The sequence below is a fragment of the Artemia sp. Qi Xiang Cuo genome, chromosome 15, assembly GCF_049724085.1.
Source record: "Artemia sp. Qi Xiang Cuo chromosome 15, ASM4972408v1, whole genome shotgun sequence".
Lineage (NCBI taxonomy): Eukaryota > Metazoa > Arthropoda > Branchiopoda > Anostraca > Artemiidae > Artemia > Artemia sp. Qi Xiang Cuo.
In genome coordinates, this window is record NC_142808.1 from 11,270,254 (window position 1) to 11,283,776 (window position 13,523).

A 13,523-nucleotide genomic window follows, 5' to 3' on the forward strand; every position below is an offset into this window, starting at 1 on the left:
TAACTGTGACATGGTAAACCACAACGAAACACAACTGAAATATTCCAACTCTTTCATTTCAACGAAAGAAATTCAAAATGAACTTTGAAAAATTAAGAAAATGTAACCCTGATAAGGTAAACCACAACCAAACACTACTGAAATATTCAAACTCTTGCATTTCAACGAAAGAAGTTCAAAATGAACTTTGAAAAATAAAGAAAATGTAACTGTGACAAGGTTAACCACAGCCAAACACTACTGAAATATTCCAACTCTTGCATTTCAACGAAAGAAATTAAAAATGAACTTTGAAAAATCAAAATAATGTAACTCTGACAAGGTAAACCACAACCAAACACTACTGAAATATTCCAACTCTTGCATTTCAACGAAAAAAATTCAAAATAAACTTTGAAAAATCAAGAAAATGTAACTGTGACAAGGTAAACCACAACCAAACACTACTGAAATAGTCCAACTCTTGCATTTCAATGAAAGAAATTCAAAATGAACTTTGAAAAATCAGGAAAATGTAGCTGTGACAAGGTAAACCACAACCAAACACTACTGAAATATTCCAACTCTTGCATTTCAACGAAAGAAATTCGAAATGAACTTTGAAAAATCAAGAAAATGTAACTATGACACGGTAAACCACAACCAAACACTACTGAAATATTCCAACTCTTGCATTTCAACGAAGGAAATTCAAAATGAACTTTGAAAAATCAATAAAATGTAACTGTGACAAGGTAAACAACAACCAAACACTACTGAAATATTACAACTCTTGAATTTCAACGAAATAAATTCAAAATGAACTTTGAAAAATCAAGAAAATGTAACTGTGACAAGCTAAACCACAACGAAACACAACTGAAATATTCCAACTCTTGCATTTCAACGAAAGAAATTCAAAATGAACTTTGAAAAATCATGAGAATGTAACTATGACAAGGTAAACCACAACCAAACACTACTGAAATATTCCAACTCTTGCATTTCAATGAAAGAAACTCAAAATGAACTTTGAAAAATCAAGAAAATGTAACTGTGAAAAGGTAAACCACAACCAAACACTACTGAAATATTCCAACTCTTGTATTTCAAAGAAAGAAATTCAAAATGAACTTTGAAAAATTATGAAAATGTAACTGTGACACGGTAAACAACAACGAAACACTACTGAAATATTCCAACACTTACATTTCATATAAATAAATTCAAAATGAAGTTTGAACTATTAAGATACTGTACCTGTGACAGGGTAAACTACAACAGAACACTACGGAAATATTCAAACTCTTGCATTTCAAAGAAAAAAAAAATTCAGAATGAACTATAAAAAATCAAGAAAATGTAAATGTGACAAGTTAAACAATAAACAAACACTACTGAAATATTCCAACTCTTGCATTTCAATGAAAGAAATTCAAAATGAACTTTTAAAAATCAAGAAGATGTAACTGTGACAAGGTAAACCACAACCAAACACTACTGAAATATTCCAACTCTTGCATTTCAAAGAAAGAACTTAACAATGAACATTGAAAAATCATGAAAATGTAACTGTGACAAGGTAAACCACAACCAAACACTACTGAAATATTCCAACTCTTGCATTTCAACGAAAGAAATTCTAAATGAACTTTGAAAAATCAAGAAAATGTAACTGTGACAAGGTAAATCACAACCAATCACTACTGAAATATTCCAACTCTTGCATTTCAACGAAGGAAATTCAAAATGAACTTTGAAAAATCCAGAAAATGTAACTGTGACAAGGTAAACCACAACCAAACACTACTGAAATATTCCAACTCTTGCATTTCAACGAAAGAAATTCGAAATTAACTTTGAAAAATCAAGAAAATGTAACTGTGACAAGGTAAACCACAACCAAACACTACTGAAATATTCCAACTCTTGCAATTCAAAGAAGGAAATTCAAAATGAACTTTTAAAAATCCAGAAAATGTAAATCTGACAAGGTAAACCACAACCAAACACTACTGAAATATTCCAACTCTTGCATTTCAACGAAAAAAATTCAAAATGAACTTTGAAAAATCAATAAAATGTAAGTGTCACACGTTAAACCACAACCAAACACTACTTAAATATTCAAACTCTTGCATTTAAACTAAATAAATTCAAATTAACTTTGAAAAATCAAGAAAATTTAACTGTGACAAGGTAAACCACAACCAAACACTACTGAAATATTCCAACTCTTACATTTCAATGAAAGAAATTCAAAATGAACTTTGAAAAATCAAGAAAATGTAACTGTGACAAGGTAAACCACAACGAAACACTACTGAAATATTCCAACTCTTGCATTTCAATGACAGAAATTCAAAATGAACTTTGAAAAATGAAAAAAATGTAACTGTGACAAGGTAAACCACAACCAAACACTACTGAAACATTACAAATCTTGCATTTCAAAAAAATAAATTCAAAATTAAATTTGAAAATAAAGAAAATGTAACTGTGACAGGGTAAACTACAACAACACAATAATGAAATATTCCAACTCTTGCCTTTCAACAAAAGAAATTCAAAATGAACTTTGAAAAATCAAGAAAATGTAACTGTGACAAGGTAAACCACAACCAAACGCAACTGAAATATTTCAACTCTTGAAATTCAATGAATGAAATTCAAAATTAAATTTGAAAAATCAAGAAAATGTAACTGTGAAAAGGTAAACCAAACACTACTGAAATATTACAACTCTTGCATTTCAGTGAAAGAAATTCAAAATGAACTTTGAAAAATCAAGAAAATGTAACTGTGACAAGGTAAACCACAACCAAACACTACTGAAATATTCCAACTCTTGCATTTCAACGAAAGAAATTCAAAATGAACTTTGAAAAATCAAGAAAATGTAACTGTGACAAGGTAAACCACAACCAAACACTACTGAAACATTCCAACTCTTGCATTTCAACGAAGGAAATTCAAAATGAACTTTGAAAAATCAAGAAAATGTAACTGTGACAAGGTAAATTACAACCAAACACTACTGAAATATTCCAACTCTTGCATTTCAACGAAAGAAATTCAAAATGAACTTTTAAAAATCAACAAAATGTAACTGTGACAAGTTAAACCACAACCAAACACTAGTGAAACATTCCAACTCTTGAATTTAAAAGAAGTAAATTAAAAATTAACTTTGAAAAATCAGAACTTTGGAGGGGGGAGGGGCCGGCCGGAGGGGGTCGTTCTGTGTCTCAATGCACAAAAAAAGTAAAAAAAATGGGGGAGGGAAGGGGAGGGGAGGGGGAGGGGAGGAGGAGGAGGAGGGAGGAGGAGGAGGGGAGGGGAGGGGGAGGAGGGGAGGGGAAGGGGAGGAGGAGGGAGGAGATGGAGGGAGGGGGGAGGGGCCCTTTGGGCCCGGAGGGGGGGGTCTGGGGGAACCTTGAGGGCCGGGGAGCCCTTTGGGAGCCCAGTGGACCTTTGAGGACCAGTGGCTTCCTTCGGGGTTGGGTAGAGGGATTGGAACCCTTTGGGGTTGGGGTAGGGGGATCGGAACCCTTTGGGTTGTGGTATAGGACCTCACAACACTGTTCAAATGGAACTTGTGTATTATAACGACCACAGAGTTTGACCCTCAAATTCTCTTCTAAAACCTTTCCTAAAATCATCTTTTAAAATGGCTCTAACTGTTTCGCCGAAATAATTCCATAACCTGTCTAAAACAGTTTCGCCCAAATAATCCCTAAACGTAAATTCAGCGTGTTCCTTTTGTTTTTGGCATCTCTGCGCTGAAGCATTTCAAATTAATAAGAAACCTGATTCCCGCGCTAAAACAATTCATCGCTAAGATGTTTCTTTGAGAATTGTTTCCATGGCGTTTGGTTATTAATATCTTTTGGAGTTCGACCAAAAGAGCTGTTTCCGAGGCAAAGACATTAATGACTTGGATCTATTCCTGGAGAAATGTTGACAGTATCATAAATTGCTGTTGACATCCGTAAATGTGAGAAAGTTTCTGTTTTTTCATTCTCAGTGAGAAAACCATAAACCACGTGGTCATGCCACGACTGGTACCCCCCCCTTTCTACTAACAGGCTCATTCGATTGGAAATTAAAGGGCTAGTGCCCTTTTTAATAGTCGAAAATGATTGGAGGGCAAGTCCCCCCCCCACTCCCAAATTCCCCCGAAGACATCCAATCAAAATTTAGAGATAGCCATCTTGTTCCGCGTAGTTCATTTCCATATAGAAAATATATTTTGAGGAGGATGCTCCCCTACAACCCTCAGGGCAAGGGTTTTAAGTTATGCCCTGGGGGCATATAAGGTTTTTATAGAAGGCGTTGTCGTAGAATACCTGAATTCCCAATGAGAGTTAGAATGTTTTGGTATGAACGCACACCTATTAGGTCTCTGCTCTCCTCCCTAACAAGGAAAGAAACAGAGTGTAAGGCAGTGGCGGATCCAAGGGAGGGGAGAGGGGTGCCCCCTTAACTTAGTCTAAAGTAATGTAATTTACTTAATTAACGCAAGATTGCGTTTATTGAACTTGCTCCTAACGCAAGTTAATCGGATCAACCTATTTGGCACCCCCCCTAAAAAAATACTGGATCCGCTCCTGGTGTAAAGGCACTATAACTTTTATTTTGTAATTAACTGAACCCTGTTACAAAGTTTTTATGCGACCACCCCTTCTACGTAAAGTGCCCCTGAAAAAATAAATAAGTATTATTTCATTGAACCCTTATGGCTCTTTACTTAAGTAACGCCATAGCATTGCTTCTGACCTAAAAAGTTGAGTAGAAATTTCAGCTTGCATTTTTATGAATATCCGAAATTATCTGAGGGGAATATGTTTGCGGGAGCATATTTCACGGCTGGGAAATTTCTGCTGGGTGGAATTTAACGTGGGAGAATTATCAGCAGGAAAAGAAAATCTTCTTGGATGGGGGAGGAATTCCCAAGGGTTGAGTTTTCCAAATGTGAATTATTCAGGGAGGGGACGACTAAACCCATTCGATAATGTTCTAAATTTTACATCTGAAAGTAACGGGAATAAAGAATCAACGGAAATGTCAGAGATAGCACTTCTGGTTCCTTTAGACGATTATTTTCGTGCCTTTTGACAAAAAGACATTTTCAAAAGACAGATTATTTTCATTGGTATTACTTTCTCTGTGGCTGCTCAATTATGCATGTGAGGGGGGAGACTTCCCCCACCACTGTTTACGCTAAGGTTTCAGTTTTTATCTCAAGGCTTAAAAAGGAACGCAATGCGATAAAAGAATACCTCAAAATAATGCATATACAAAAATATATGCATGTAACACGGAACAATTAATCAAATTTGCATATTATGAGTTGAGGCTCATCCAAATCATGGGCCAGGGGGCATGAAAGCAACCCTGCAATAACTAAAAATATAAAGTATTTTTGAGTACAACTTCCACAACTCAAACGGTCCAACATTCTACAGCCCAAAGAGTCTCTCTAATCTCCTAAATCGGGAACGGAGGAGATAAGTGAAGTTCCGCCCCGTATTGGTTGAGTCGCCAACCTCACCCTTACCCTCTCCTACTGTCTACGCTAAAGTTTTCTTCTTTATGCCAACTACGCTGTCCCCACTCCAAAGGCTTTAATAAGGTAAAGTTTTGTATGGGAAGAATACATAGTAAATCTATTATAAAATACTAAAAATTACAGCCATACTTAAAATAAGGTTAAAATACATACTTTGCGATAAATACTAAATTATTGTGGCACGAAAAATCCGAAAAATGGTCTAATCAAAATGATGCTGTTCTTTCTTCATCAACAAATGGAATAACCTAGCAAGATCCATTCATTGTTGCGTGAAAAAATCAGGTTTGATTTTTCAGAGGCATGTAAATTAAGCTGTGTATAGCAAAGGCCATAAGACTTCAATGTTTTATTATTATTAATTTAAAAAAAAACCTTACATAAAAATAAGTTTTCTAAGAAGAGTAAAGAGCCATATTGAACTCAGGACCAGCAGAAATTAATTCCTATTATAGTTAAAACTCAAAAAGACCAGAAATTACCCCAAACGAACAGAAATTAAAATTAACTATCTTACAAACGTAAAGATAACCGGTGCAAACATAAATAAATGAATAAATCTTATATAGCTTCAATATTTTTTATTATTTTCCCCCCAGAGCTGCTTCATATACAAGGGTTAAAAATACCATTTTATTAAAAATAGTTGAAAGGTTAAGTAACAAAACTCTGGCGTCGACAAAACCCCCCAGGGCCCGGGGGCAGGAAGGGATTCTCGTATAAACTTCAGAGAGGGCTCATTTGATTGCAAATCGGAAGTTCTAGTCCAGCTCTTAAGAGTCAAAATTGATCGAAGGGCAAATAACCCCCCCACGCCCTTTTCCCCATCCCTTTCTTTGAATTAATTCTGTTTATACCTGAAGGTCGAATGAGAGTTAAAATGTTTTGGTATTAACACACACTTATTAGGCATCTGCTCTCCTCCCTAACAAGGAAAAAACAGAGAGTGTAAGGCAGTGGCGGATCCAGGGGAGGGGACACTCCCCCACAATCCTCAAGGCAAGGATTTTAAGTTAAACCCTGGGGACATATAAGGTTTTTATAGAAGAGGGTGTCGTATAAACTTCAAAAAAAGCTCATTCGATTGGAAATTCAAAGGGCTAGTGCCCTTTTTGATAGTTGAAAGTGATTGGAGGCCAACTAACCCCCCTCTCACGCCCACCTTTTCCCCAAACACATACAATCAAAATTATGAGACATCCATTTTATGAAACGTAGTTTTAAGTTCTGGAAATTAGGTCTTTGAGGATGACAACTCCCCCACAGCCCTCAGGGAAAGGGTTGTAATTTAAGGATTCTCCGAATCCTTTCCATTATTTCTTATGGAAGGGATGCTCGTATAAACGTTAGAGAGGGCTCATTTGACTGAAAATTTAAAGTTCTTGTTCACTTTTTAAGAGTCAAAAGAGATTGGAGGGTAACTAGCCCCCCCTCCTCCAAGCCATAAATGCATCAGATAAAAATTTTTAGATAGCCATTTTGTTAAAATAGTTCAAAGTTCTGATAAAAAAAAATTCCGGTGTCGACAGAGCCCACCAGGGCCCGGGGGTAGGTGTTTTAAGTTATGCCCTGGGGCATAACTTATTAAGGGGGGTTTATAACTTATGGGAAGAAGACATAGTAAATCTATTATAATTATCCAATTATAAGGTTAAAATACATACTCTGTGATAGATGCAAAATTGCTTTGGCATACAAAATCCTATTAAGGTCAATTCCAAACAGTCGTGATCCCTTTGTGTCAGCAAGTGTAATGCTCTAAACCCCCTTATTGAAGATATTTTTTAGATCCATTGATTTTTGTTCATCGCATTCCACAATTAATACAAGCTGTCTATTGTTTATATATAAGTTTTCTATCAAACAGCTTATCGTACAGATTTTGAAAAAAGCGTCGTTCGATTTAAATTGAAAGTTCTAGATCTGTTTTTTAAAGTAAAGAATAATCGGACAGTAAGTACCCCCCCCCATGCCATAAAAGCTTGAAACTTTTTGCAATCAAAAACGAACAAAAATTAATTTTAAAAAAAACTTTCCAAAAAATAAGTTTTTCAAAGAAAAGTAAAGGCCATTTTAAACTCAAGCTCAGTTAATACGAATACCTGTTAAAATTCAAACTCAAAACGATCAAAGATTACTTTTAAAGAAAAAATGAAAACCAAATCGAACAGAAATTAAAAAACAATCATAGCAAAAAACACACGACAAGTAACAATATTAATGAATAAATAAATCTTAAAGCGAATAATGCTTAAATTGAATATAGAAATCAAGCTTAAAACGAAAACATATGTTTTGCTATTAAAGTATAAATGAAACTTAAAACGATCTGAAATTAAATAAATAATCAATGCGAACAAACATACAATATATATTAATGTAAATGAATAAATAAATCTTAAAACAAGTGAAACTTAAAAAAAAAATGCAAATCAAGTTTGAATCGAATAAAAATAACTACAAACAAGAGTTTGGGTGTCGCCTCACTGCAGAAGCCTGAAACCTACTGCGTCATTGGCGCTTTAGTGAAAATAATTCTTTGAAATGTTTTCACTTTTGTAACTTTAAGAAATCAAAAATTAATTAAGATTTTAGGGAATAAATATCAGCACATGTATATTAAATTGACAATGCACATTTTTTTCAGTAAACTCATTTGAATTTTTTTTCTGTAAAGTACAAATTATATTCTGGCTTTTAGAAAGCATAGGGGTTTTGAACCCTTCTCATATTAATATATGCTCGTTTTGAAAAAACTATTCCCAAATGCCCATGGATGTCCAAAGGTCTGATCAATGCTACACATATGAAGGCGTCTCTGTTCAAGGTTGCATGTAAAAGTAAAACACAGGATGATTTTTTGAAGCATCAATTTAAAAAACTTTTTCCACAAAATAAGTTTTTCAAATAAAAGTAAAGAGCTCCATTAAACAACAAATGAGCAAAAATAAAATCAAATAATCTACCAAGCTCGAAACTACCACAAATCAGCATCGATAAATAAATGAAACCCAAAACGAACAGAAATCACAAAAAAAATAACATAAGTTGGGCACAAAACCTCTATGCCTTCCCAAGGCCAGAACAAAATTTGCACTTTACTGAAAAAAATATAAATGTTTTTACTTTTATAACTTTAATAAATCAAATAATTTTAACATTTTGATTAATAAACATCATTATATGTATATTAAACTGACAATGGACATTCATTTGTATTTTTTTTTTCAGTAAAGTGAAAATTTTGTTCTGACCTTGGGAAGGCATAAGGGTTTTGCGCCCAACTTATGTTAATTTCTGCTCGTTTTGAGTTTCACTCGGTTACTTTTTGTAATTTCTGTTCGTTTTGGGTTTCATTTATTCATCGATGCTGATTTGTGGTAGTTTCGAGGTTGGTAGATTATTTGATTTTATTTTTGCTCATTTTTTGTTTAATGGAGTCCTTTACTTTTCTTTGGAAAACTTATTTTATGGAAAAAGTTTTTTAAATTAATTTCTGTTCGTTTTATATTGACATAGTCTTTTCAGGGAAAAAGAAAATAGCACTTTAAATCTTTTCGTTTTTTAAGACTTTATAGTTTGGCCTGCTATTTGTATGCTGGAGAAAAATTTTCAGCAATTTTTAACAACATACACCATTTTGAAAATCTGGACACAAATAGTACTGTTTAACTTAGTTTCATACCTCCACTAGTTGACCTGAAATGGAAAACTTGATACCATTGGCAAAAAAATATGTTTACTCTCTTTGATAGCTTGAATACACTTACACTATTTTGATTTGGTTAAATTTTAAAAGCAGAAGTAGCCTCGAAAGTTTGAACATAATACCCTCAGTTGTTCTTGGGATACTGCTCAGATGCCTTATTTGGAATTAGCATTATCACATTGCATTTTGAATTAATCTTAAGGCAACATTTAGTTTTGAAACATATTGGGCAAATGAGAGGGAGGACGTTTGTGTAAAAACCTCCTCAAAAATATATTTTCTATCTGGAAATCAACTACGCTGAACAAAATGACTATCTCAAATTTTTGATTGGTTGTGTTTGGGGGAATGATGGGCACGGGGGGGGGTGATAATTGCCCTCCAATCACTTTCGACTATCAAAAAGGGTAATAGCCCTTTGAATTTCCAATCGAATTAGCCTGTTTTGAAGTTTCTACGACAACACCTTCTATAAAAACCTTATATGCCCCCAGGGCATAACTTAAAACCCTTGCCCTGAGGGTTGTGAGGGAGTTTCCTCCTCAAAAACATATTTTCTGTCTGGAAAACAACTACACTGAACACAATGGCTATCTCAAAATTTTGATTGGATGTGTTTGAGGGAATGATGGGCGTAGGGGGGGGGGCTAGTTGCCCTCCAATCACTTTCGACTATTAAAAAGGGCACTAGCCACTCCAATTTCCAATCGAATAAGCCCTTTTCGAAGTTTCTACGACAACGTCTTCTATAGAAACCTTATATGCCCTCAGGGCGTAATTTGAAACCCTTACCCTGAGGGTTGAGGGGGAGTGTTCTCCTCATAAACATATGTTCTATCTTAAAATCAACTAAGCTGAACAAAATTGCTATCTCAGAATTTTGATTGGATGTGTTTGGGGGAATTATGGGCGTGGGAGGGGGGCTAGTTGTCCTCCAATCACTTTTGACTATTAAAAAGGGTACTAGCCCTTTGAATTTCCAATCGAATGAGCCCTTTTGAAGTTTCTACAACAACGCTTTCAATCAAAACTTTATATGCCCCTAGGGCATAACTTACAACCCTTGCACTGACGGCTCTGAGGGGGTTATCATCCTAAAAGACAAAATTTCCAGAACTTTCAACTACGTTGAACAAAATGGATATCTCAAAATTTTAATTCGATGTGTTTGGCGAAATGATAGTAGTTAGAGGGGCGTTAGTCGCTATCCAATCACTTTCAACTATTAAAAAAGGCACTAGCCCTTTCAATTTCCAATTGAATGAGCCGTTTAGTTTCTAAGACAACGCTTTTAATAAAAACTTTATATGCCCCCAGGGCATAACTTACAATCCTTGCCCTGAGGGCTGTGGGGAGAGGGGTTGTCATCCTTAAAGACCTAATTTCCAAAACTTTCAATTACGCTGAATAAAATGGCTATCTAAAAAATTCGATTGGATGTGTTTGGGGAAAAGGTGGGCGTAAGAGGGGGGTTAGTTGCCCTCAAATCACTTTCGACTATTAAAAAGGGTACTAGTCCTTTGAATTTCAAATCAAATTAGCCCTTTTTCAAGTTTCTACGACAAAGATTTCAATAAAAACCTTATATGCCCCCAGGGCATAACTTATAATCCTTGCCCTGAGGGTTTTGGGGGAGTGTCCTCCTCAAAAATATGCTTTCTATCTGGAAATCAACTACCCTGAACCACATGGCTATCTCAAACTTTTTATTGGATGTGTTTGGGGGAAAGATGGGTGTTGGGGGGGCTAGTTGCCCTCTAATCACTTTTGATTTTAAAAAGGCCACTAGCCCTTTGAATTTCCAGTCGAATGAGTTTTTATTGAAGTTTCTACGAAAACGCCTTCTTTAAAAACCTTATATACCCCCAGGGCATAACTTAAAAACCTTGCCCTGAGGGATGTTCGGGAGTGTCCTCCTCCAAAACATATTTTCTATCTGGAAGTCTACTACGCAGAACAAAATGGCTATCTCAAAATTTTGATTTGCTGTGTTGGGGGGGATGACGGGCGTGGGGGGCTAGTTGCCCTCCACTCACTTTCGACTATTAAAAAGGGTACTAGCCCATTGAATTTCCAATCGAAAGAGCATGTTTTGAAGTTTCTTTGACAACGCCTTCTATAAAAACCTTATATGCCCCCAGGGCATAGCTTAAAACCCTTGCCTTGATGGTTGTGGGGGAGTGTCCTCCTCAAAAACATATTTTCTATCTGGAAATCAAGTACGCGGAAAAAATAGCTATCTCAAAATTTTGATTGGATGTGCTTGGGGGAATCATGGGCGTGGGGGGGGCTAGTTGCCCTTCAATCACTTTCGACTATTACCATAGGCAGGGCTACCGCGCTGCCTATGATAAACATTATAAAAATGTACTTACTTCGTCAGTACTTGCAGCCAAAAAGCTCTATTTTTCGCGTCGAATTGATGAGTGTAAGGAGAACTTGCGAAAGGTTTGGACTGTAGTTAATGAAGCTATTTCTAGCAAGAAACTCAAACAGTCCCCCCCCCCATGTCATTACAGGAATGCAGATGGATTTATTGTGGATAAAAATTCTTCAGCAAACGCCTTCAAGTCGTATTTCACCACTCTTACTTCGGTTCCCATTCAACCCAGGATTAGAGTAAGTAGTTTTCCCATAGCAAAAAAGTAATTTTTCCTTTCCGCATGCAGTGATATTGAAATTTAAAGTATTATTTCCCAGTTCAAGTAGCCATTAATTTGATGGTTTTGGTTTGAGTAATAATGTTCTTAAAAAAATTGGTCAGTTTGTTTCTAACCTAATCTCACACATAAATAACCTCTCTCTTTCTTCTGGTGTTTTCCCTCATTTTTTCAAAGTTGCTAATGTTTTAACTTTGCATAAAAAAGGTGAATCATCTCTAATTTCAAATTATAGACCCATTTCTCTTCTTCCTTTCATCTCTAAGGTTGTTGAAAGGGTAGTGTATCGTACACTCTCTTCATTTGTATTTAGTACTAATACGATTGCAGGAAATTATCTTATAACTAACCATCAGTATGGTTTTTTTCCCACTTTCTCTACCTCGTATGCACTTTCAGATGCAACAGAGTTTGTGCGTGTTAATCTCGACAAGGGATTGTGTGTTTTGGGTCTATTTCTTGACTTTTCGAAGGCCTTTGATATGGTTGACCACTCTGTTCTTTTGTCTAAGCTATCTTTATGTGAAGTACATGGAGTACCAATAGAATGGTGAAGGTCTTATCTGTCAGGAAGATCTCAGTATTTTTCGGATAATGGTAATTTTTCCACTACTTTGCCTATATTGAAGGGTGTCCCACAAGGCTCTGTGCTTGGACCACTTTTGTTTTTAATTTACATTAACGATCTTCTTGATGGTCTTTATCCCCTTGTGCACCCTATTGTTTTTGCTGATGACAGTAACTTTTTCATTGCTGCAGTGGACCTGCCATCTGCCACTTCCCTTGCTCAAGATAATCTTGATAAAGTAAAAGATTAGTGCTGGTCAAATGGTATGATTCTCAACAACCAAAATAGTGCTATTGTACACTTCAGGACCCCTTATCGTATAAGAGAAGTAAAGGAGCCAATTATCCTGACTTATGGGAATGATATTATACCGAAAGCTGCTATGGTGAAATTTGTTGGTGTGTATCTTGACTGTTTTCTTTTTTTTAAACCTCATATAACTCATTCCCGTTCCCTCATCCTCCGCAAGTCTTCAATATTGAACCGAGTTAACTCGTTTCTTCCCCCAGGTGTTATGCTTTCTCTTTATTATGCTTTTATTTTTTCTTACCTTTTTTATTACTCCTCTGTCTGGGTTAATACTAATGAATCTCTTCTCTGCTCACTTCAAAGAGCCCAAAATAGGGTAGTGAAGGCTAGTTTTCTTCTCCCTCGGCTTCACCCTTCCTCTGATCTTTATAATGATACTGGAATAGATCTGCTGGAGAGTTTTGTGGGTAAAAGCAGTCTTTATTTAGCACATTCTGCTTTTCTAGGTACACTTCCACCGCCTCTGCAGCAATTTTTTTCATGGACAGGCTCAGGTAGGTACTCTACTTTTTTACGTAGTTCTTCTCGTAGACTTATTTTACCCAAACGTTCATCTACAGCATCCCAGAGGTCTCCTGTTTATAAATCAATTCTATTATGGAATTCAATCCCACCGGATGTCCCGTTATTTCTGTCTGCAAATGTAGTTTTTCGTCGCGTCTTTCCAGTTTAGTAATTTCTCTCTCCCCTTCGTTTATTTTCCGTGTTTTCTCTTTTCCTGGTGTT